The sequence below is a fragment of the Callithrix jacchus genome, chromosome 2 (assembly GCF_049354715.1).
Source record: "Callithrix jacchus isolate 240 chromosome 2, calJac240_pri, whole genome shotgun sequence".
NCBI classification, from domain to species: Eukaryota; Metazoa; Chordata; class Mammalia; order Primates; family Cebidae; genus Callithrix; species Callithrix jacchus.
In genome coordinates this window covers 13,590,288-13,615,387 of record NC_133503.1, presented here as the reverse complement: position 1 = coordinate 13,615,387, position 25,100 = coordinate 13,590,288, and the positions used below count along the sequence as shown (strand labels likewise).

Here is a 25,100-nt window from a genome sequence, read left to right as displayed (position 1 = left end):
TGACAGAGAATGGTATTAACTGTAAAATGCTATAAAAATATGACTGGATTTTCTCATTGGTTCTGCTCCCAAGCACTGGATTCATCTGAAATTCTTGGTTTCCCCTGGAGGCCGTGGTTCCTGGGCACCTTGACCTGGGCAATTTCAAGCATGGCCTGGACCTGCTGTCCCTTAGGGATTGTTCAGGTGTCCTCTGCTGATGTCCACAGGTGTGGCCATGGCCCCTCTGGCTGTAAGGTGCTAGAACTCTGCAAGCTCTTTCACACAAACCCAGGCCTCTTCTGTGCCTCAGTTTTCCCACACTCCTTGGCACCCTGGGGGACCCAGCCCTCCACTCCAGCCACTCCACATCTCCACATTGGCCTTGGCCCACACAGCCAGAGCTTATTTGAGAGCCCTCAGCTCTCCAGGGCACAGCGCAAGGATGCAGGAATTGGCCCTGGGGTTCTCAGACTCCCTCCGAGTCCCTGGGAGTGAGTTTCCTCAAATGAGTCACCAACCGCCAAGCACAGGTTTCAACCCCAAAAGACACAGCAGAGCTCTCACCCTGACCTTCCCATGAAGCCTCACCTGCCTGTGTCTGTGCTTTTCCTTCCCGTGGGACAAGAACTTCTTTACATCCTGTCCTCAGCCTCCCACTCTGGATTATTTCAAAGTCCATCCTCCAAGCTGGGTTCCATAGAAGACTCATTCCCAGCCTTCGGAATTCTGGGTTAATTATCTTATCTTTCATGAAAGCCTAAATTTGCAGGCTACGATTTTTTAACACTTTGACTCCAATTTGAAAATCAAAGCTGAGAAATTATTTTTTTCGAGCCTACATGAAATCCACCTTTCCCTCTTCTGGGGAAAAAATAAATGTATTTGAACAGTAGCCAACTTCAGAAAAGAAAATGCAAATAGTCAAAAGGAAAAAATATAGCATATGATATGTGAAAATATCAGGACACTTTGAGCAAATAAAAGGTGAAAGATGAACATTTCAGATCAACGAAGAAACCAAAATCCACATGAATAGACTAGGGCTAAGGATTGGAATAGGAGATATGACCTCACCTATAACAGGGACATGGATGATGATGAAGAAGGGGACAGAAACTGCAGGCCTCAAGTCCTGGCCAGGTATGGGGCAAGAGGAGAGGGACACAGGGCTACTGAGCTACTCAGAGAAAACTTCCTAGAGCGATTTAGATTTCAGAGAGACGTGGAGGCCTAAGACAGCTTGCCAAGACGAGGTCAAAAGATTTCCATGCAGAATAGGATATTACCTATCTTGTTCTTTTGAGTCTCCAGTGCCTACCAGAGAATCAAATATACAATAGGTCCAGGCATGGTGGCTCACGCCTGTAATCTCAGCTATTGGGAACACCAAACTGGGAGGATTGCTTGAGCCCAGGAGTTCTAGATCAGTCGTGGCAACATAGCAAGACCCCAAGTCTACATTTTAAAAAGTAAAAAAATTATCTGGGCATGGTGGCACACACTTGTAGTCCCAGCTACTTGGGAGGCTGAGACAGGAAGATAACTTGATGGGAGGTCAAGGCTGCTGTGAGCTGTGATTGCACCACTGCACTCCAGCCTAAGCAACAGAGCAAGACCCTGTCTCAAAAAATAAATAAACAAATAAGCCGGGTGTGGTGGCTCACACCTGTAACCCAAGCACCCTGGGAGGCTGAGGCAGTGGATCACAAGGTCAGGAATTCAAGACCAGCCTGGCCAAGATGGGAAAACCCCGTCTCTACTAAAAATACAAAAAATTAGCCAGGTGTGGTGGCACAAGCCTGTAATCCCAGATACTCAGGAGACTGAGGAAGGAGCATTGCTTCAACCTGGGAGGCGGAAGTTGTAGTAAGCCAAGATCGGGCCACTGCACTCCAGCCTGGGTGACAGAGCGAGACTCCGTCTCAAAAAATAAAATAATAAATAAATATACATCTTAATACAATAGGTAAATAATACATAATTTCTGGATGAATAAATAAATACATAAGCAAAGGCAATAGAAAACACTAAGTATTTCTGATGACCAAGAAGAACCTCATGGCTGGGACAGTGAATTCTACTGGGAAAGAAGGTTGAAAAAGAAAAGCTCAGAGAAATTAAAGAGGACTTAAACATACATATACCTGTCTATACCTGACTGATGTGTTTTGCCTGATTCATTGCGTGTCATTCCTCCAGCCTACCTGGGAACTATCTCCAGGAGAGTCCTCCAGAGAGAGACAAGATAGTTTAGGGCAGAGGTCCCCAACTCCTGGCACCTGTTCATGGCCTGTTAGGAGCCGAACCACATATCAAAAGGTGAGTTGCACGATCGAAGCTTCATCAGTATTTGCAGCCACTCCCCATGGCTCACGTGATCGCCTGAGCTCCGCCTCCTATCAGATCAGCAGCGGCATTAGATTCTTTTTTTTTTTTTTTTTCATCAGAAAGTCCTGCTCAGGCATTAGATTCTCACAGGAGCTCAAACGCTATTGTGAACTGCGCATGCGAGGGATCTAGGCTGCCCTCTCCTTGTGAGAATCTAATGCCTGATGATCTGTCACTGTCTCCCATCACCCCCAGACAGGACTGTCTAGTTGCAGGAAAACAAGCTCAGGGCTCCCACTGATTCTACACCATGGCGAGTTGTAGAATTATTTCATTATATATTACCATGTAATAATAATAGAAATAAAGTGCACAGTAAACAGAATGCGTGAGCTATGATCACACCATTGCACTCCAGCCTGGGCAACAGAGTTCTTAAAAAAATATGTATCAATAACGTGTAATAATCTTTTTTTAAGCTCCCTAACAGGATATGTGGCAGGTTCCTGCGGCAGCTGCTGGCGGAGGAGGGCGGTCACTCCACCCCCGTGGGGGCGCCTCCTGCTTGCCGTGCTCCTGGGATTCCGCCTTGTGCTGCTGGCTGCCAGTGGGCCCGGAGTGTATGGCGATGAGCAGAGTGGATTCGTGTGTTACACCCAGCAGCCGGGCTGCAAGGCTGCCTGCTTTGATTCCTTCCAACCCCTCTCCCCGCTGCATTTCTGGGTCTTCCAGGTCAACTTGATGGCTGTACCCAGCGCCCTTTACGTGGGTTTCACCCTGTATCACATGATCTGGCACAGAGAAGAATCAGGAAAGGGGAAGGGAGAGGAGGAGGCCCTGATCCAGAGAAGGGAGAGCAGCAGAGATGCCCCAGGGGTTGGAAGCCTCAGGCTGCTCTGGGCTTATGTGGCTCAGCTGGGAGCTCAGCTGGTCCTGGAGGGGACAGTGCTGGGGTTGCAGTACCACCGGTACGGGTTCCAGATGCCCAGCTCCTCTGCATGTCACTGAGAGCCTTGTCCAGATAGATTAACCTGCACCTTTTCCTGCCCCTCGGAGAAGATCATCTTTCTATAAAGCCGTGTTTGGGGTCAGTGGGTTCTGTCTCTTGTTCACTCTTTCTGTTGGAGATTGTGCTTCCGGGTCTGGGAAGACTGTGTAAGCCCCTGCGGAACCTCCTAGGTGGGGCCTGTTCCTCCAGCCATGCTCTGGCCCTGAGCAGCAAAAGGAACCTCCAGCACACACTGTGAGCAATCCATCAGCCTGGCCCGCCTTGTTCCATCTCAGAGACCACGTGCCCCACAGCCCTAATGAATAGGGGTGAAATATCCTGACCTCCCCCACCTGTGGATACAGCCATGTTGCGGAACTGGTCAACCAAAGGAGCTGAAGGAGTGAAGGACCTGCCATCCCCTAATACGTGGGATGGTTATATTGATTATTTCAAGTTGAAAACTTTGGAGAAATTACACTCACAGAAAGTGCTAACTGGGCCAGGCGCTGTGGCTCACGCCTGTAATCCCAGCATTTTGGTAGGCCTAGGCAGGTGGATCCTTTGAGGTCAGGAGTTCAAAACCAGCCTGGCCAACATGATGAAACCCCATCTCTATTAAAACTACAAAAATTAGCTGGGCATGGTGGCGGGCGCCTGTATTCCCAGCTACTTGGGAGGCTGAGGCAGGAAAATTGCTTGAACCTGGGAGGTGGAGGTTGCAATGAGTCAAGATTGTGCCACTACACTCCAGCCTGGGTGACTCTACCAAGTACCAGCTGAGCCAGGGGAGCCCCACTGAAGCAGCACTGAAGGTAATGAGAGGCAGACACCCCGATAGAACAAAAAAGTGGGTCTATCCAAGGGACAAGCAGCCTTCTGAACTGAGAACCTCAGGGGCAGACAGCATTCCAGGCTGAAGGCCCCAAGTACACGCTGACCCATGCATTTATTCTCCCTGAACAGGTGATTATTATTAACAAACAGGTGTTCTGTATTTTCTCATAACTCAAAAATATACCAAGTAGGCAGCTTACCACTGACTACAGACAAACTAAAAGGTATTCTCCATGAAGGAGCCATGGGGGCAGGGTCAGCTATCTCAAAGAATTGTTTTGACTGGTGGATGATGCTTATACATTGTCCTGCCACTTTGGAATGCCTCAAATTGTTTTCCACTTGGGGAGGAGGTCAGCTAGGTTTTCCTTGCCATTGTTTTTCCTGACAAACAATATACTCTATCATACACTCAGCATTCATCAATAACCATAAACTCAGTATTTCTCAACATGACTCTGTCTCAAAAAAAAAATGCTAGTGTTCCTTAGGACTGTGTTGCAGACCCTCTCTCTTCCCATCCCACACCCTCGCTCTTCCTGGATAACCTTCCCTTTGTGTGTAGCTTTAGCCACACATTCTTGAGGATGACTGCCCAGTGGAGATCCCCAGTCTAGGCTGCCTCTTGAGTTCAAGCTTAAAATCCTGTCTGTGGGCCAGGTGAAATGGCTCACACCTGTAATCCCAGCACTTTGGGAGGCTGAGGCAGGCGGATCCTTTGAGGTCAGGAGTTTGAGACCAGCCTGGCCAACATGATGAAACCCCGTCTCTACTAAAAATACAAAAAGTTATCCAGGTGTGATGACACATGCCTGTAATCCCAGCTACTTGGGAGGCTAAGACAAGAGAATCACTTGGACCCAGGAAGTGGAGGTTGCAGTGAGCTAAAATCACACCACTGCACTCCAGCCTGGGTGAGAGACTCCGGTCAGGTGCCTCCTAGGCTCAGACACCTGGTCTGGGAGCAGTGGGCTCCTCTGGATCCTTGAGCACTTAATCTATATGTGCAGGATCTTAAAACACACTGTGCGGATTAGTGTCAGATTTCCTTCTTAAGCTGTAGAATAGAAGTGCAGCTTTCAGGATTCAGGATCTTCCCTCACAGGCAATCCAGTTGCGGTTGTGTAATATTGCCACCAGAGGACACTATGTATCCTGCTAACATGCTGAAAGGCTCTCCTAGCAGATTTAATAACCTGTAGGGAGAACATTTACAATGTTAGCAGTTTTCTGTTTTTCTTTCTTTCTCTTTTTTTCTAGCTCTGTCACCCAGGCTGGAGTGCAGTGGCACGATCTCGGCTCACTGCAATCTCCACCTCCCGCCTCCTGGGTTCAAGCGATTCTCCTGCCTCAATCTCCCAAGTAGCTGGGATTACAGGCACATGGCACCATGCCAGGCTAATTTTTGTATTTTTAGTAGAGACAAAGTTTCACCGTGTTGGCCACGCTGGTCTTGAACGCCTGACCTCATGATCCACCCGCCTCAGTCTCCCAAAGTGCTGGGATTACAGGTGTGAGCCACTGTGCCTGGCCTGCAATTTTCAAGTATATACTGCATTATTATTAACTAGAGTCCCTATGCTGTACAATAGATCCCCAGAATGTATTTATCTGTCTAATTGAAACATTGTACCCTTTGACCAACATCTCCCATGCTAAGGAATTAATGATGAGGCCAGGAGCAGTAGTTCACGCTTGTAGTCCCAGTACTTTGAGAGGCCAAGGCGGGTGGATCACTTGAGGTCAGGAGTTTGAGACTACCCTGGCCAATATGGTGAAACCCTATTTCTACTAAAAATACAAAAATTAGCTGGGCTTGGTGGTGGTGGGCACTTTTAATTCCAGCTACTCGGGAGGCTGAAGCAGGAAAATTGCTTGAACCTGGGAGATGGAGGCTGCAGCGAGCCGAGATCATGCCACTGCCCAGATGACAGAGCAAGATTCCATCTCGAAAAAAAATAAAATAAAATAACAACGAATGACTGTGACTTGGGAAAGGTCATGCCACACAGATTGCTATGTGGGGTTAAAGTCAAAATTATTATTTTTTTTCAGAGATGGAGTCTTGTTCTGTCACACAGGCTGGAGGGCAGTGGCAGGATCTCAGCTCACTGCAACCTCTGCCTCCTGGGTTCAAGCAATGCTCCTGCCTCGGCCTCCTGAGTAGCTGGGATCACAGACGTGTGCCACTGTACCTGGCTAATTTTTTTGTATTTTTAGAAGAGACAGAGTTTCACCATGTTGGCCAGGCTGGTCTCCAACACCTGACCTCGTGATCCGCCCACCTTAGCCTCCCAAAGTGCTGGGGTTACAGGCGTGAGCCACTGCACCCAGCCAACATCAAAATTATTGAGTACGCCTGGTGTGGCCACAGATAGTGCACAAGAGTGGAGCTCAGCGGCACGTGGGGGGACCCAGGCTGCCCTGACTAAGGATGCAAGGACCCGAGCCTGGCCCTTCCTCCCTGTGCAGGACCTACTGCACTCCATCCTGGGTGACAGAGTGAGACTCTGTCTGGAAAAACAAAAACTATTGGGTCCTAGGCTTAGTAACTGTGTGATGAAATAATCTACAACAAACCCCCGTGACATGAATTCACCTCTGTAATAAACCTGCGCCTATACTCCCGAACTAAAATAAAAGTTGTTTTTCATTTGTTATTTTATTAATAAAAGAGTTGTAAATGAGGAAGAGAGAAGGAAAACATGTGGGAAAGGAAACAGCTGTTCAGTCAAGGCTGTGAACCTTTCTGGGAAGAAGGATCTGGATGTGGGAGCAGTGGGTTCCTCTGGATCTTTGAGCACTTAATCTTTATGTGCAGGACTTAAAACACATTGTGTGGATCAATGTCAGATTTCCTTCTGACCCTGCAATGGGCAGTCTTAGCTTGCGGACCCCACTGATCCTGCCTAGCCCTGCTCTGTGAGGCTCTGCTCACCCCTTTCATGTGGGGCAGAGCTGCATTCAGTGTCTGAATTCCTTTCCACCTACCCAGCTTCCTTCACAGAATCTCCCCCAGTCCACAGCATCTCCTGAACCACTGCCTCATCTTGTCGTTTTTTTCTCAAAAGACCCAAACTAACACGGTGTCTTTACTGAGATTTGGTTAAATGTTACTATCAGAATCTATGTGACACCAGAGCTCGGATTAATCCAGAACTGGCTATTGGAACCAGATGCTTTTATAAATAGACCCGGTTTTTCAGACAAGAGTCCCAACATGTGGGAAATAGTGGTGCAGAGATCAGCTTCTAAGATACATTGATTTAAAATACACCTGTAAGTCGGCTATTTTCAGGAAAGTCTGGTGGCTCATACCTGTTATCCCAGCACTTTAGCAGGCTAAGGTTGGAAGATCACTTGAGCCCAGGAGTTTGAGATAAGCCTGGGGAACACAGGGATGAAACCCTGTCTTTTAAATTTTAAAATGAAAGTTGAAAGTTATCTGGGGTGTTGGTGCATGCCTGTACTCCCAGCTACTTGGGGGGCTGAAGTAATAGCATCACTTGAGGCTGGGAGTTTGAGACTGCAGCGAGTCATAATCGCACCACTGCACTCCAGCCTGGGCGACAGAGTGACACCCTGCCTCAAAAAAAAAGAAGAAAAAAGGGAAATCAATGTTAACAGCATATTTTACTTAATCTGATAATCCAGAATGCTATGATTTCAACATGTATTCAATATTCTTAAACCATTAATGATATATTTGACTTTTTAATACTAAATCTTTGAAACTCAGCATGTATTTTAAATTAAAGCACATATCAATTCGATCAGACACGTCCAAGAGCTCAATAGCCATTGAACTAATGGTTGGCTAATGGTTGCCCAGGACTAGAATCTTAAACCAAAGAAGACACTTAGGACACAGCATGGCCAAATCCAAATCCTGGTCCTTAGAATGAAATCTGCACATCGTGGGGAATGCGCAAGTGTTCAGTATCATCATCCTTGCTTCACGGTGATTAAGGCTGGGTTTACTAGTCAGAGAGCCATAGCCAGATCCTTCTTCCCAGAAAGATTCGCAGCCTTGACTGAACAGCTGTTTCCTTTCCCGCATGTTTTCCTTCTCTCTTCCTCGTTTACAACTCTTCTATTAATAAAATTTTAAAATATCAAAAAACAACTTTTATTTTACATTCAGGAGTATATGTGCAGGTTTGTTACAGGGGTGAACTCATATCTTGGGGGTTTGTTGTACAGATTATTTCGTCACCCAGTTACTAAGCCCAATAGTTTTGTTTGGTTTTTTTGTTTTGTTTGGTTTCAGACCGAGTCTCACTCTGTCACCCAGGATGGAGTGCAGTGGCGTGAACTCGGCTCACTGCAACCTCTGCTTCCCCAGTTTAAGCAATTCTCCTCTCTCGGTCTCCTGAATAGCTGGGATTACAGGTACGCACAACCACACTTGCCTAATTTTTGTACTTTTACTAGAGACTGGGTTTCACCATGTTGGCCAGGCTGGTCTTGAACTCCTGACCTCAAATGATCTCCCTGCCTCGGTCTCCCAACATGCTAAGATTACAGGTGGGAACCACCATGCCTGATCCAATAGTTATTTTTTTCTAATCCTCTCCCTCTTCCTGCTTCCCACCTTCAAGTAGAGCCCAATGTCTGTTGTTTCCTTCTTTGTGTTTATGAGCTCTCATCCTTAAGCTCCCACTTATGTGAGAACATGCAGTATTTGGTCTTCTGTTCCTATGTTAGTTTGCTGAGAATAATGGACTCCAGCTCCATCCATATTCCCGCAAAATACATGATCTTGTTTTTTATGGTTTTTTATGGTATTCCATGGTGTATATGTGCCACATTTACTTTATCCAGTCTGTAACTGATGGGCATTCTCCAGTCTGTAATGATCCCAGTCTGTAATTGATGGGCATTTAGATGGATTCCATGTCTTTGCTATTGTGAATAGCGCTGCAATGAAAATTCACGTGCATGTGTCTTTAGGATAGAATGATCTATATTCCTCTGGGTATATACCCAGTAATGGGATTGCTGCATCAAATGATAGTTCTATTACTGGCGTCCAGGTTCTTGGCATTTTGAATGAAGAATCTGACAAAAAAGAAAAATAACCACATGCACACACACACAAAGCAACGAAAGAAAAGCACAGATTTATTGAAATGGAAGTACACTCCACAGAGTGGGGGCAGGCTCCAGTAACAGGCTCAAGAGCAATGGTGACAGAATTTTCCAGGGCTTATATACCCTCTAGAGGTTTCCCATTTGTTACTTGGTGTACACCCTATGCAGATGAAGAGGCTGCTTCCTGACATAGCTGATATGAAGTTACGAAGTTATTCACTTGGTCATAGAAAGTTGGGGTTTTGACTGGGTGTGGTGGCTCACACCTGGAATCCCAGAACTTTGGGAGGCTGAGACAGGCAGATCATTTGAGGTCAGGAGTTCAAGACCATCCTGGCTAACACGGTGAAACCCCATCTCTTCTAAAAATACAAAAGTTAGCTGGGTGTAGTGGTGCATGCCTGTAGTCCCAGCTACTCAGGTGGCTGAGGCAGGAAAATTGCTTGAACCCGGGAGGTGGAGGTTGCAGTGAGCCAAGATTACACCATTGCACTCCAGCCTGGGCGACAGAGCGAGACTCAGTCTTAAAAAAACACACACACAAAAATAAGAAAGTTGGAGTTTTGCTGTTTGATTTATAGGAAGTCCTTAGATTCCCTGCCTCCAGACCCTGTTCTCCTGCCTCAGCTCTGCTTTCAGCGCTTTGAGGAAGTGCCATATTGCTTTCCACGCAACTCTCCAATGACAACTTTTTTCTTTCTTTTCTATTTTTGGGGCAATTTTTAATGACATAAAATTCACATGACATAAAATTCAGCACTTTAAAATGTACAATTCAGTGACCTCATTTTCACAAGGTTGTACAATATAACTTTTATTTTAAATTTTTATTTATTTATTTTTAGACACGATTTCACTGTCACCCAGGCTGGAGTGCAGTGGCTCGATCTCAGCTCATTGCAGCCTCCACCTCCCAGGTTCAAGCGATTCTGCCTCAGCCTCCCAAGTAGCTGGGGTTACAGGCATGCACCACCACACTCAGCTAATTTTTCTATTTTTAGTGGAGATGGGGTTTTGCCATGTTGGCCAGGCTGGTCTCAAACTCCTGACCTCAAGTGATCTGCTTGCCTCGACCTCCCAAAGTGCTGGGATTACAGACATGAGCCACCATAGCTGGCCATACTACTATTTTAAATAGTGTAGAATATTTTCATCACTCCAAAAGGAAAATGGCAGATTACCCATTAGCACTCTGCCATCACCCACCCCACTCCAGGCTCTGGCAACCATTAATCTACTTTTTTTTTTTTTTTTTGAGGCAGAGTCTTGCTCTGTCACCCAGGCTGCGAAATCAGCTCACTGCAACCACTGCCTCCCAGGTTCAAGTAATTCTCCTGCCTCAGCCTCCTAAGTAGGAGGGATTACAGGCACCTGCCACCACATCTGACTAATTTTTGTTTAGAGACAGGGTTTCACCGTGTTGGCCAGGCTGGTGACCTCAGGTGATCTGCCCTCCTTGGCCTCCAAAAGCGCTAGGATTATAGCCGTGAGCCACCACACCCAGCCTCCATGTTAACCACTCTTTCTGACTTCAAATAACTGATTATCCCCATGAACTTGTGGATTTGTTTTTCCTCTTCATCCACGAAATTCTCTAGAGAAGTCTCTCTTGTCATCTCTTGGCTGTGCTTTCTATCTCGCCAATTTTCTTTCTCCAAAGAGCTTCCTCTGCAAAGATGCTTTGTATATGAAGACCATTTGGGGTTTGCATCAAGACCAAGTTTCACAACCTAAAAGTAGGTCACAAAGCTTCCTTGCCTCTATCCTCTGCAAATTTGTAAACTCTTCAGCTGATCCAATTTCTCTCTTTAGCCTTCATATATATATATACATATATATATATACATATATATATATATATTTTTTTTTTTTAATTGAGACAGTCTAGCTCTGTCACCCAGGGTAGAGTGCAGTGACACCATCCTGGCTCACTGCAAACTCCCCCTCACAGGCTCAAGCAATTCTCCCTCCTCAGCCTCCAGAGTAGCTGGGATTACAGGCATGAGCCACCACGCCCAGCTGATTTTTTGTATTTTTAGTAGAGACAGGGTTTTGCCATGTTGGCCAGGCTGTTCTCAAACTCCTGACCTCAAAAGATCTGCCCGCCTTCGCCTCTCAAAGTGCTGGCGTTACAGGCGGGAGCCACTGCACCTGGCCAATTCTATTTTCAATTTTGTTGAAGAGGCGCTATACCATTTTCCACAGGGGCTGCACCATGTTATATTCCCACTGGCAATTCACAAAGATTCCAATTTGTCCACATCCTCACCAAACACTGCTATTTTGTTTTTAGTTTTTGTTTTTATATAGTACTGAAAGAGTATCCCTAATCCAAATATCTGACCTTCATAAGTTACAAAACCAGAACTTGAGGGCCATCATGGTGTTCAGAGAAAACACTCATTGGAGTATTTCAGACAGGATTTTGGGTTTAGGGCTGCTCAACCAGTAAAGCAAATATTTCAAAGTAAAAAAAAGAAAAACAAAAAAACAAAACTGAAATCTGAAACATTTCCAGTCCCAAGCATTTCAGATAAGAGATCCTCAAACTGTAGCCCTGATGATGAGTGTGAGGCATCTTCTCGGAAGTCTTGCACACTCTCTTTTATCTGCTTTGATCTGTCCTAAGTGTCCTACCATTTTGAAAGCATAATGAATTTTATCGGTGTTCATTTCTGATGAGAGGCAGTCCAGGCAGTGGAAAGGGCATGATCCACGGTCCCACAAGCCCTGGCTTCTGACCCAGGTCACTGTGAGACCCTGAGCAAGCAAGAACTTGCTCCAGGCCTCAGTTTCCTTGGTCTCTGGGGGAAGCCAGCATGATAATCAGCCATGCTCCAGCCCCTCAGCTGAAACTCAGGCCCGGATGCATTGTAAATGGATTTCCTCTTCCACATGTGTGCTGCTGAATTCGATTTTTCTTCCTTCCTTCCTTCTTTCCTTCCCATTTCCTTCCCTCCTTTCTATTCCCTTCCTTTTCCTTTCCTTCCTTCTCTCCTTACCTCCCTTTCTCCCTCTCTCCCTCCCTTCTTTCCTTCCTTCATTCCTTCCTTTTTTCTCTCCCTTCCTCCCTCCCTCCCTCCTTCCTACCTTCCCATTCCCTTACCTCCTTCCTTCCCTCCCTTCCATTCCCTTTCCTTTCCTTCCCTTTCTCCCTCTCTCCCTCCCTTCTTTCCTTCCTTCATTCCTTCCTTTTTTCTCTCCCTTCCTCCCTCCCTCCCTCCTTCCTACCTTCCCATTCCCTTACCTCCTTCCTTCCCTCCCTTCCATTCCCTTTCCTTTCCTTCCCTCCCTCCCTTCCTTTTTTTTCCTTTTTGAGACGGGGTCTCACTGTGTTGCTCAGGCTGGAATGCAATGGTGCAAGCACACCTCACTGCAGCCTCTGACTCCAGGGCTCAAGTGATCCTTCCATTTAAGCCTCCCAAGTAGCTGGGACTGGGACTACCAGTGCGCCCCACCACAGCCGGCTCATGTTATTAATTCTTGGTAGAGACCGGGACTCGGTATGTTGCCCAGGCTGGTTTCGAACTCCTGGCCTCAAGTGATCCTCCCACCTCAGCCTCCCAAAGGACTGGGATTACAGACATGAGTCACCGCCCCCAGGCTCTTCTCCCTTTTGACTCATTTTGAGGCCGCTGTCGCAGGGTACAAGACCTTGGGCGTCGGGGGCCGGGAGCGGGGGTTGTCTCCTAGGCTAGGGAACCACCGAGATGCCGGGCCTCCGAAGTCCTAGAGAGGGCTCTTCGGCCGCGGACGCCGTCTGCACTTCCGGCCTTTGTGAGCAGTGGCTACAGCGGCCTGCGGCTGTCAGTGCTGTTTGTTCCTACACGCGGCTGGGTGAGGGATTTCTAGGGACTCCCAGCGAGAAGCATCTGTCCCCTAGGCACGCAGCGCCAGTCTCTCTCCGGTCCCCCTTTTTTCCCCGAGCCAGCTGGGAAGACTAAAAGGGCAGGGGCTAGGGGCGGTCCATAGTTCGACCCCTCTTTTCTGGCACCCTTGGAACCTGCAGGCTGCCGATTTCCGGCCGACCCGGCTCCCATCAAAATCCGTGCTGCTGTCCGTGGCAGCTCCTTTTGAAAATAGCCTGGTAGAAAGTCCGGGTTGTTGAACTGGAAAACGCATTCTGCATCCCTTGACTTGCAGTAGACGTCACATGAAGATCAAAACAAGAGTTTTGCCTTTCCCAGGATGGGACACTCCAGCATAAGGGTACCGGTACTGACGTGTGTTCTCCGTTTACTCTGAGATAGCTTATGAGAGAGATGCAGTGAAAAGCTTGTGGGCAGGGCTCAGGGAAGAGTTCCACAAAGTGGCGTGTATTCAAAGGAGGGTAGGAATTGGATACGTGGACGACATGCTCCACCATCCAAGAAGAACATTCCAGATGGAGTTCAGACAAAAGCACAAAGTTCGAAAAGTGAGAAGTGCAGAGAAAGTGGTAAATATTTCGACACCATCCTGATAAATAGTTGTTTGTGGGGTTTTGTTGGGGGGAGTGGGGGCAGTCTGGCTCTATTGCCTAGGTTGGAGTGCAGTGGCGCGATCACGGCTCACGGCAACCTCCGCCTCCCGGGTTCAAGCAATTCGCCTGCCTCAGCCTACCGAGTAGCTGGAATTACAGGCGCCCTCCACCTCACCCAGCTAATATTTGTATTTTTAGTAGAGACAGGGATTCGTCATGTTGGCCAGGCTGGTCTCAAACTCCTGACCTCAGCCTCCCAAAGTGTTGGGATTCCAGGTGTAATCCACCGTGCCCAGCCCCATTCTGGTAACTGTTTATTCTGGGTCGGAGAGTGGTGATTAAGGAATGTGTGACCACAGACCCCCTCTGCTAAGAATAGCCAAGCCTCTTAAAAAATAAAAGTTAAAACCTCTGGATCTGTTTTCTAGAAATAGTATAGCAGAACTGACTGCCACTTACCAATTTATTTAACCTTTCTGACTTTCAAATCCCTGATTTCTAGGGGGACAGCAATAGTATCTTGTAATAGAGAGGAACAGATGAGGTTAATTTGTATAAAGCATCCACCACAGTGTGTGTGGCAGGCAGTAGTAATAGGTCGGAGGTTTGTCATTGTTTTTACTATGAATAAGCATTAAAAATGTAATGTATCCCTTCCCATTATGGAGCCTCCTTCTCTGTACAGTAAGCAATGTGGGAAGAGGAAGAAAAGCAGTAAATTCCAGAAAGTGATAAGAAAGATGTATGTGGAACTGATAGAAATCTATTCAATCCTCACAAAATTTGGGACATCATAATCTCTCTTATACCCATAAAACATCTTGTAGCATTTTTATCTGAGTGAAAGCAAGCATGATAATATATATTTTTAAAAATAAATATACTTTGTAAATCACTTTTTTTTTTTTTTTTTTTTTTTTTGAGACAGGGTCTGGATCTGTTGCCCAGGCTGGAGTGCTGTGGCATGATCTTGGCTGACTGCAGCCTCTGCCTCCCAAAGTGCTGGGATTACAGATGTGAGCCACCACGCCTGGCCCTTTCTTTCTTTTGTCTTTGGATCTGTCTTTGTGGAGAGGGGACCAGATAGGTATTCTTTCCTATGACCAGTTATTAAACCCATGTTCCTTATTTTTCTGCTTCAAAGCCCCTGCCTGGCACTCAAAGCAAGCCCAAAGCTAATAGAGTTGGGAAAACTCAAAACTATATATATTTGCAATCAAAACTTCAAGAAAAAGCAGTAACAGTCCTCATTAAAGATGTTAGCACTGGCCAGGTGTGGTGGCTCACCCCTGTGTTCCTAACACTTTGGGAGACCAAGGCAGGAGAATGGCTTGAGCCCAGGAGTTCAAGACCAGCCTGAGCAACATGGTAAAACCTCATCGCCACCAAAAAATATATACAAAAATTAGCTGGGCATGGTGGCACATGCCTGTAGTCCCAGCTAGTCAGGAGGCTGAGATGGGAGGATTGCTTGAGCCCAGGAGTTTGAGGCTGCAGTGAGCCATGATCACTCCACTGAACTCCAGCCTGGGCAATGGAGGAAGATGCTATCTCAAAAAAAAAAAAAAAAAAGATAGGAGCTTTCCTATCTTTTTGGACACATCTTCTCTGTCCATTCACATGTCTGTGTTGTAACTGAATCACAGGGTTCAGTCACTCGCAGTTTGCAGAGTCTGATTAACAAGAACAAGATGTGGTATAAAGTGACTTTTTATTCCAAAGCTGGCTTAGGGGAAGAAGTACAGGCTTCCTGCCTTAAGGGTGTCCCTTCAGGCCAGGTGCGGTGGCTCATGCCTATAATCCAAGAACTTTGGAGGCCAAGGCGGGCAGATCACCTGAGGTCGGGAGTTCAAGACCAGCCTGACCAACATGGTGAAACCCCGTCTTTAAAAAAAAAAATTTTTTTAAAAAAAGGGTCTCCCTTCAACTCTGGGGCAGAAAGCAGGGACTATTAAAAGGGGGCTTGTCATGAATGGCATGCAGGGGAGGGAGCAAGCAGGTCCACAAAACTCACTTTGGTGTCTTAACCAGGTCGTCTAGTTGGCACCTTCATGGGCAGAACTAGGTTGTAAAGGTGGCCAAAACTCCCCAGGTGGAAGAGAGTTTCAAGGCGGGCACCCTTTGGGTTGTAAATGGACTGTTGTCCTCGAGGTGGTCTCCTGGTAGGAGTGAGTGCCACTCTGGAGCTTCTCAGCGTGTAGTTAGATAAGCATACCCTGTTAGGAGTGTCTGGTGAAGGAAAAGTAAGAGGTTATAATTGCATTCCTAAAGAGCTCAGTAGGAAACGGAAATGGGGAGAAAGAGAAAAAAAGAAAGAAATAATGATAAAATAAAATAATAACTCATTCTATTTCTCTTAGATAATAGGTGTACTCAGTTACAATGTGGGGCTGTCAGGAGTCGACCTCAGGTCTGGGCATGGGCAGACTTTCTCCATTATGTGCTCTCCTTAGATGATCTGGTGGGAATAGGACTCCCAATTGTCAGTATGTGTAGCTTTTTTTTTTTCCTCTGTCACCCAGGCTGTAGTTCAGTGGCATGGTATCAGCTCACTGCAACCTCCACCTCCCTGCTTCAAGCAATTCTCCGGCCTCAGCCTCCCGAGTAGCTGGGATTACAGACGTGCACCACCACACCCAGGTAATTTTTGTCTTTTTAGTGGAGACAGGGTTTCATCATATTGTCCAGGCTGGTCTCGAACTCCTGACCTCAGGTGATCCACCTGCCTCAGCCTCCCAAAGTCCTGAGATTTCAGACGTGAGCCACTGCGCCCGTCCAGTATCTGTAGCTCTTATCCCTGGGTCAGTTTCTCCAGAGGAAAACCCTCTAGTCTCCTTCCTGAAAAGTCCAAGCCCAGCTGCCACTCTGTTCCAACAGCAGTAAGGACTTAACCTTTGAAAGGAGGAAGGCTAGGGCTGTCCACCCAAGGTGAGTCTGAAATCCTACACCCCTCAGGCCAGCAATCAGACCCTGCTGGCCTGAGGAATACCGACCACAGTTGAGGGTGTAGACGCTACAGAGAAAACAAAAAGATTAAATAGATATTTACTTCCTGAATGGTGAGACCCTCTCCTGGCATTTTGGTGCACATCTGTAATTCCAGCTACCCAGGAGGCTTGAGGTGGGAGGATCGCTTGAACCCAGGAGGCAGAGGTTGCAGTGAGCTGAGATTGTGCCACTGCCCTCAAGCCTGGGTGAGAGAGCAAGACTCCATCTCAAAAAAAAAACAAAAAACTAATTTTTTTCTGTAGACATAAGGGTCACTGGCTCTTTCTCCCTCATGCAGCCTCCAAGATATACCATGGAAATGTAGACATTTATGGATTGCCTTGGAATGGAAAAGGTAGTAACAGCAACTCCAGGAGTTCCTGCCAAGTTCTACCCCGAGTGGAACAAGTTGCTGATTGTTCCCTTCCCTGGATTTTAACCAAGGTGATAAATAAATACAGTGGGAGGGGATATCTGGGAGGCTTTGACTCCAGACCTTGAGCTTATTGAAGTCAGAAACTTTGTCCCTGAGCAATAAAAATAGTTTTTGGTTTTCTTTTTCTTCTTTTTTTCCCTCGGGTTCAAGCGATCCTCCTGTCTCAGCCTCCCAAGTAGGTGAGACTACAATGGCTTCATTTTTTATATTTTGTAGAAACAGGGTCTTGTTGGCTGGACGCGTGGCTCACGCCTGTAATCCCAACACTTTGGGAGGCCGAGGTGGGTGGATCACCTGAGGTTAGGAGTTGAAGACCAGCCTGACCAATGTGTTGAAACCCTGTCTCTACTAAAAATACAAAAATTAGCCGGGTGTGGTGATACATGCCTATAATCCCAGCTACTTGGGAGGTTGAGGCAGGAGAATCGTTTGAACCTGGGAAGCAGAGGTTGTAGTGAGCCAAGATCACACCATTGCACTCCAGAAAAGAAAGGAAGTATGGGAAGGAGGGAAGGAGGGAGAGAGGGAGGGGAGGGAGAGAAAAGCAAAGAAGAAACAGAGTCTTGCTTTGCTGCCCAGGCGAGTCTTGAACTCCTGGCTCAAGCAATCCTCCTACCTCAGCCTCCTGAAATGCTGAGATTACAAGCTTGAACCACCACCCTGACCTCACTTTTCTTAATTGCAGGGACAGGATGGGGGTTTGGAATACAAAAGAGCTGTGCCTGCTACTTACACATGCCTATTTTTGAGCAAGTCCATTCTGCAGTGAAGCCTTAATGTCTTTATCTCTAAAATGGGGATAATTGACCCTACCTTATTGGGTATTTGTATAGATAAATAACACATAAAAAGTCCCTTTCACATCAAGGGTGCTCAAAAAAATGGCAGATATTATCATTCTGATTTATCTAGACAAGGAAACTGAGACATTAAGGCACCATCCAAAGGACACACAGCTCATTAGGGGTAGGAGCAAGAATACGATTTGTTTTCTGGACTCTCTTGCTTCTACCCTGTACTACTTGAAGAAGAGGCTTTAGTTTTATTTATTTATTTGAAATGCGGTTTTGCTCTTGTCACCCAGACTAGAGTGCAATGGTGCCATCTTGGTTCACTGCAACCTCCACCTCCTGGGTTCAAGCGATTCTCCGGCCTCAGCCTCCCAAGTAGCTGGGATTACAGGTGTGAGCCACCATGCTCCACTCCAGTTCACCCCTTTTCTAACACCAGCCTCCCTGCTACTTTGTTTTCTGCTGCAGACAGCAGGCCCCCTCCTCTCATAGCCAGATCTGGGGCAAAGCTTACTTTTCTGTACTGCATGGTATAGGAGGTATTGGTGAGCACCACCCCTGCCCCACCTATTCCCTCCTCCCCACTCTTTCCCCAACCATCCCTGCCCCCAGTCTCACCCCCTCCAGATGCAGGCTTTCTTCCGCTGAGCAGAGCTGCTCTGCCAGGGCAGTTACAAAGATTCTTTGTAATGTGTTTACAGGAGGAGAGCCTGTGAATGGGGCCTGGCTGTACTGATGGGCCCACCAGGCCTGTTTACATAAGCAGAGAAGGAGCCAAAGCAGATGACCCTGTAGCTCAGGGACCTAGATTAAACACATAACCCAAGTCCAGAGCCCCATGCCCTAGCCGCCCAGTTTCTGGGCTACACCACCCAGAAGCAGCATGGAGGAGCCTCTTGACCCAGGGAGGGTTGTTGACTCGGCTGGGTGAGAGATGTTTGCACAGGGAGGGAGCTAGCAGGGCCATCTGGCTGTTCTCCTGTCAGCGCTGGGCCATTTGCAGGTCAAGCACCCTCAGGGTTCCAGGGCCCCTGGGAAGGCAGCCCCAGCCAATATCATTTGTTCTTTGGGGGAATCTCTAAAACATTATTATTTTTACATTTTTTTCCTCAAAGTAATTACACCCAACCCAAATAAACTGTGAAGTTTTATTTTACAAGGTGGTGAGAAATGCGGTTCTCCACATTTAAAACATGGCAGTGGCTGGCACCTAAAAGTCCTCTGCAGTTTACAAAGCATTGCCACCTCTACAATGTCATACCATCTTCAGGGTAGCTAAGTGGGTAGCTACTGCCAGAATCATCCCTATTTTATAGATGAGGGAGTCGAGACTTAGAGAGGTCAGGTCATTTGCACAAACCAAGTCCCAAACAAGATGCAGCGGCTGGAGAGTGACTCCAGATTTTACACCCCTTCTACTCTGACACTTTCCTCTTCGTTGGGCTGTAAAATAAGGCAAGAAGAGAGCTTGTGCCAACACATAATCGCCTTGCAGGTGGCTCCCAGTAGAGAGCATCACATCTCAGACATGCTGGAAGCAAAAGTGGTCAGCAACAAGGGGCACCTGGGGTTCCCCCAAGGACACCACCAGTGGGGCATTCCCTGCACCCCACTCAAAGCCTTCCGTGAAGAAGCCAGATGCAGTGGCTCACACCTGTAATCCCAGCACTTTAGGAGGCCGAGGCAGGTAGATTCCTGAGGTCAGGAGTTTGAGACCAGCCTGGTCAGCATGGTGAAACCTCATCTCTATTAAAGATACTAGTTAGCCGGGTGGGGCAGCTGGCACCCGTAATCCCAGCTACCGAGGAGGCTGAGGCATGAGAATTGCTTGAACCTGGGAGGCGGAGGTTGCAGTGAGCTGAGATCTTGCCATTGCACTCCAGCCTGGGTAACAGAGCAAGACTCTGTTGTTACCCCCACCCCTGCCCAAAAAAAAGAAATGGAAGAAAAAACCTTACATTGAGAGACTGAACCCCAACTGTGTGAAAATGCATGAAACATACACAGAGCATCCCACCACCGGCTGAAATCATACAGACAAGAAAGGGAACATGTTATAGAATCACAGAAACTTTCCTCTAATTTCCTTTGCTCTTGTCTCCTCTTGGGCTTTGTCTCCCCTGCATTCAAACCTGCACAATACCTGAGTCCCCATTAGTGCTCCAGCTACTTCCTTCAGTTCTTTATCCTCCCTTTTACAACCCAAAACACCAAACCTACCTGAAAGCCATCGTCATTCCATCTTTTTTTTTTTTTTTGGAGATGGAGTCTTGCCCTGTTTCCCAGCCTGGAGTCCAGTGGCATGATCTTGGCTCATTCCAACCTCTATCTCCCAGGTTCAAGTGATTCTCCTGCCTCAGCCTCTTGAGTAGCTGGGATTACAGGCACGTGCCACCACACCTGGCTAATTTTTTTTTTGTTTTGTTTTTAGTAGAGATGGGGTTTCACCATGTTAACCAGGCTGGTCTCGAAATACTGACCTCAAGTGATCCACCAGCCTCAACCTCCAAAAGTGCTGGGATTATATGTGTGAGCCACTGCACTCAGCCTGTGTCTATTTATTTATTTTGAGACAGAGTCTCACTCTGTCGCCCAGGCTGGAGAACAGTGGCATGATCTCTCCACCTCCTGAGTTCAAGTGATTCTTGTGCCTCAGCCTCCCAAGTAGCAGAAATTACAAGCATGTGCCATGACACCTGACTAATTTTTTTGTATTTTAGTAGAGACAGGGTTTCACCTTGTTTGCCAGGCTGGTCTCGAACTCTTGACCTCAAGCGATCCAACCACCTCAGCCTCTCAAAATGCTGGGATCACAGATGTGAGCCACATCCCCGCCCCAACCCAATTTATTCCTTAGTGATCACTTTTCTGTAACAACTGTGTGACTGTGTTTTGCAACTTTTAAAATACTTTTTTTTTCTTTTGAGATGGAGTCTCACTCCATCATCAGGCTAGAGTACAGTGGTGCAATCTTGGCTCACTGCAACCTCTGCTTCCCAGGATCAAGTGATTCTCCTGCCTCAGCCTCCCAAGTAGTTGGGATTACAGGTGCGCGCCACTATGCCCAGCTAATTTTTCTATTTTTAGTAGAGACAGGGTTTCACCATGTTGGCCAGGATGGTGTTGATCTCATGACTTCGTGATCGCCCGCCTCAGCCTCCCAAAGCGCCGGCCCTTAAAATACTTTTATACACATGTATAGAGGTACCTTCATACAGAGTCTCATTTAGAAAACTTCACCTCCCCACAGGATCTGTGTTCGTTCGTTTCCTGCTTAAACAGCTAAAGGTGGCTTGTTTTTTTCTATCTTCATCTTCAATGTGCCTGAATTATTTCTGCTATCATGCTTTTAAAAACCAGCCTACATTGAGATCTTTCATTACCTTCCTAATAAAGTGCTATTTATAAGTTTTCTCTTTTTTATTATTATTATTTTTTTTTTTTTTTTTGAGACAGAATTTCGTTCTTGTTGCTCAGGCTGGAATGCAACAGCACGATCTTGGCTCACTGCAACCTCTGCCTCTCGGGTTCAAGCAATTCTCCTGCTTCGCCCTCCTGAGTAGCTGGGATTACAAACATGTGCCACCATTCCCGACTAATTTAATATTTTTAGTAGACATGGCGTTTCTCCGAGTTAGTCAGGCTGGTCTGGAACTCCCGACCTCAAGTGATTCACCCACCTCAACCTCCTAAAGTGCTGGGATTACAGGCCTAAACCACTGTGCCCAGCCCTATTTATGATTTTTCAAGTACTCTTTCTACTTCAAAACCCTGACTTCTCTTTCCCCCACCAAAAAATGTTAAGTAGCGCTCTCCTTTATCCTTTATTCTCTGTCTACATTCACTGTTTGTTTGAGATGAAGTCTCACGATGTTGCTCAGGCTGGTCTCAAACTCATGGGCTCAAGCCATCCTCCCACCTCAGCCTCCCGAGTAGCTGGGATTATAGGCATGAATAACCACACCAGTTCTTCTCTCTCTACATTCATTACCACCATAGATTGTTTTTTTGTTTTGTTTTGTTTTTTGAGACAGAGGCTCTCTCTGTTGCCCAGGCTGGAGTACAGTGGCATGATCTTGGCTCACTGCAATCTCTGCTTCCTGGGCTTAACTGGTTCTCATTCCTCAGCCTCCAGAGTAGCTGAGACTACAGGCATGCACCACCACACCCGGCTAATTTTTGTATTTTCAGTAGAGACAAGGTTTCACCATGCTGGTCAAGCTGGTCTCAAACTCCTGACCTCAAGTGATCCACCATACTCAACCTCCCAAAGTGCTAAGATTACAGGTGTGAGCCATGCACCTGGCCCACCATAGATTGTTCACATCAGACTGTGACTCCTGGAACCAGATGTTGGAAGGATCATGTTGCAGGTAGATGACAGTTTACTTCCTGGCCACTGCCCTAGGCTGTCTCTGGATATGTTTGCACATCCACCCTGTGCTGTCTTATGCCATAGGCTTCTTGGAGTAATGACAGTTCTTTTCCTTTATAAACTATTCAGTTATTTAGAGGAAGTTCCAAGTTGGTCCAGCTGCTCTCCAGATTCCAGCCCAACTCTGAGATGTGTCCCCATGGTGCGTGTTCTCTGTCCTCTGACATTTGTCTTTACCAGAGGCAAAACTTGGAAGGCCCTGGTAGAAATGACTCCCAGTTTGCATGTGATAGAAACCCCAGGGATCAGAGAAGTTTGAGCATTGAGTCCTAAGGTCGAATCCCAGGAATTTTTTTTTTTTTTTTTTTTTTTGAGACGAGTGTTGCTCTGTCGCCAGGCTGGAGTACAGTGGCAAGATCTTGGCTCACTGCAACCTCCAACTCCCAGGTTCAAGTGATTCTCCTGCCTCAGCCTCCCGAGTAGCTGTGACTACAGGCATGTGCCACCATGTCCAGCTAATTTTTGTATTTCTAGTAGAGACGGGGTTTCACCACATTGGCCAGAATGGTCTCGATCTCTTGACTTGTGATCCACTGTCTCGGCCTCCCAAAGGGCTGGGATTATAGGCGTGAGCCACTGTGCTGGGCTGAATCCCATGATTTCAAAGAAAGTCATGCAGAATTTATAGAGTGTGGGCCGGACGCAGTGGCTCACACCTGTAATCCCAGCAGTTTGGAAGGTTGAGGCAGGCGGATCACCTGAGGTCAGGAGTTTGAGACCAGCCTGACCACCATGGTGAAATCTTGTCTCTACTAAAAATACAAAAATTAGCTGGACGTGGTGGCACACAACTGTAATCGCAGCTACTTGGGAGGCTGAGATGGGAGAATCACTTGAACCTGGGAGGCAGAAGTTGCAGTGAGCCAAGATCGTGCCACTGCACCCCAGCCAGGGTGACAGAGCAAGACTGTCTCAAAAAAAAAAAAAAAAAAATTACAGAGTGTGGACAATGGGAGACAAGGCCAGAAAACACAGTCTGATGTTAGCATGGTCTTCTTTGTTTTAGTTCCAAAAAAGTGAGCAAGTCCCACCTTGTCTCAGTTAGATGCCTGTCAGAGCCACTAGGGTTATATTGAGCTCTGTCATCTTTTGTTACCAAGCAACCAATGGGCTCGATGCCTGACACACATAAAGCCGAATACCATGGCACTGGCTGTTTTTTTTGGGGGGTTTTTTTTGGTTTTTTGTTGTTGTTGTTTTGAGACAAGAGTCTGACTCTGTCCCCCAGGCTGGAGTGCAGTGGTGCAATCATAGCTCACTACAGCCTTGACCTCCTGGACTTAAGTGATCCTCCCACCTCAGCCTCCCAAGTAGCAAGGACTACAGGCTTGTGCGGCCATCCCTGGCTAACTTTTTTATTTTTAGTTTTTATAGACAGAGTCTCATGTTGCCCAGGCTGGTCTGAAACTCCTGGGCTCAAGCGATCCTCCTGCCTCAGCCTCCCAAAGTGCTCAGATTACAAATATGAGCCACTGCTCCCATATAGCACCAGCTTTTGAGAAAAGAAAAGCTTTATTGTGAGTCATCTGGCAAGGAAACACTCAAATCTATCTCCCAGAGCTGGGGGCTAGGTCAGGTTTTCTTTTTTTTTTTTGAGCCTAGTTATAATGATTTAAAGTTCATGGTCCAAAACCACAGTTACTTTTTTTTTTTTTTTCTTTTTTTTTTTTTTTTAGGGAAAAAGAGAAAAAGAGGGGGAGAAAAAGAAAAAGAGGGAAAAAGGAACATTACTTCATTCCCAAAATGGGTTTCAATAATGGCCGATCAATATTTTGAGTGTTTAAAGTGGTTAATGCATATTTTATGTGTTTAAAATGGGGACCTCCATTGTGTTTATTTGTTCTGGCTCTGAGTTCAAGTCCCGGATATCGTTATCAATTTGTTGTCTCGTTGAATCTAAATCTCATTATGTGTCTTATGTATCTGGGTGTTAAGATCTCTTATTGTTACATTAATCCTTTTACCCTTGCATCCTTGTAGCTTTGAAATCTATTTTATTAAGTGTGAGAATTGCAACTGCTGCTTTTTATTTATTTATTTTTGCTCTCCATTTGGTTGGTGAGTTTTTTTCCATCCCCTTGTTTTGAGTCTTTGTATATCTTCAGATATATCGTTAGATTTTGTGGATAATATATATTTTGTGTGTTTAACATGGAGAGCTCTATTGAGTTTATTTGTTCTGGATCTTAGTTCCAGTCCCGGGTATCGTTATCAATTTGTTGTCTCGTTGAATCTAAATCTCATTATGGGTCTTATGTATCTGGGTGTTAAGATCTCTTATTATTACATTAATCCTTTTACCCTTGCATCCTTGTAGCTTTGAAATCTATTTTGTCAAATGTGAAAATTGCAACTCCTGCTTCTTAATTATTTATTTTTGCTCTCCATTTGGTTGGTACGTTTTTGTTTTTTTTTTTTTTCCAACCCTTTATTTTGAGTCTATGTATATCTTTGGATATACCGTTAGATTTTGTCTGTATCTTTTGATTGGGAGATTTGGTCGATTTAAATTTAGGGTTGCTGCCATTTGTTGTTAACTGGCTATTTTGTCCTTTCGTTGATAAAAATTCTTCTTTATGTTAATGCTCTTTACTTTTTGATGTATTTTTAGAAAGGGTCATACTGGTTGTTCCTTTCTGTGTATAATGCTTCTTTTAGAAGTTCTTGTAAAGCAGGCCTGGTGGTAATAAAATCTCTGAGTACTTGCTTGTTCCTAAAAGATTTTATTTTTCCTTCAAATGTAAAGCTTAAATTGGCAG

The 25,100-nt window shown here is 46.2% G+C and overlaps 1 protein-coding gene and 1 pseudogene across 4 annotated transcripts in view; both read left to right on the top strand.

The window, feature by feature from the left end:
* Positions 1-1,069: 1,069 nt before the first annotated feature.
* On the top strand, positions 1,070-3,557 carry LOC100388275 (gap junction gamma-3 protein pseudogene; annotated as a pseudogene).
* Positions 3,558-13,012: 9,455 nt separating this feature from the next.
* ZKSCAN1 (zinc finger with KRAB and SCAN domains 1) overlaps positions 13,013-25,100 on the top strand; it is a 47,951-nt gene continuing 35,863 nt past the window's right edge. The window contains exons 1-3 of one of the 4 annotated variants that reach the window (XM_078356670.1): positions 13,013-13,066; positions 16,214-16,331; positions 16,978-17,123. The gene's annotated coding sequence lies outside the window, so the exon portion shown is untranslated. Of the gene's footprint in view, positions 13,668-16,213; positions 16,332-16,977; positions 17,124-25,100 lie in introns of all 4 variants that reach the window. The other 3 variants (XM_078356671.1, XM_078356662.1, XM_078356664.1) reach the window with 3 other exon arrangements.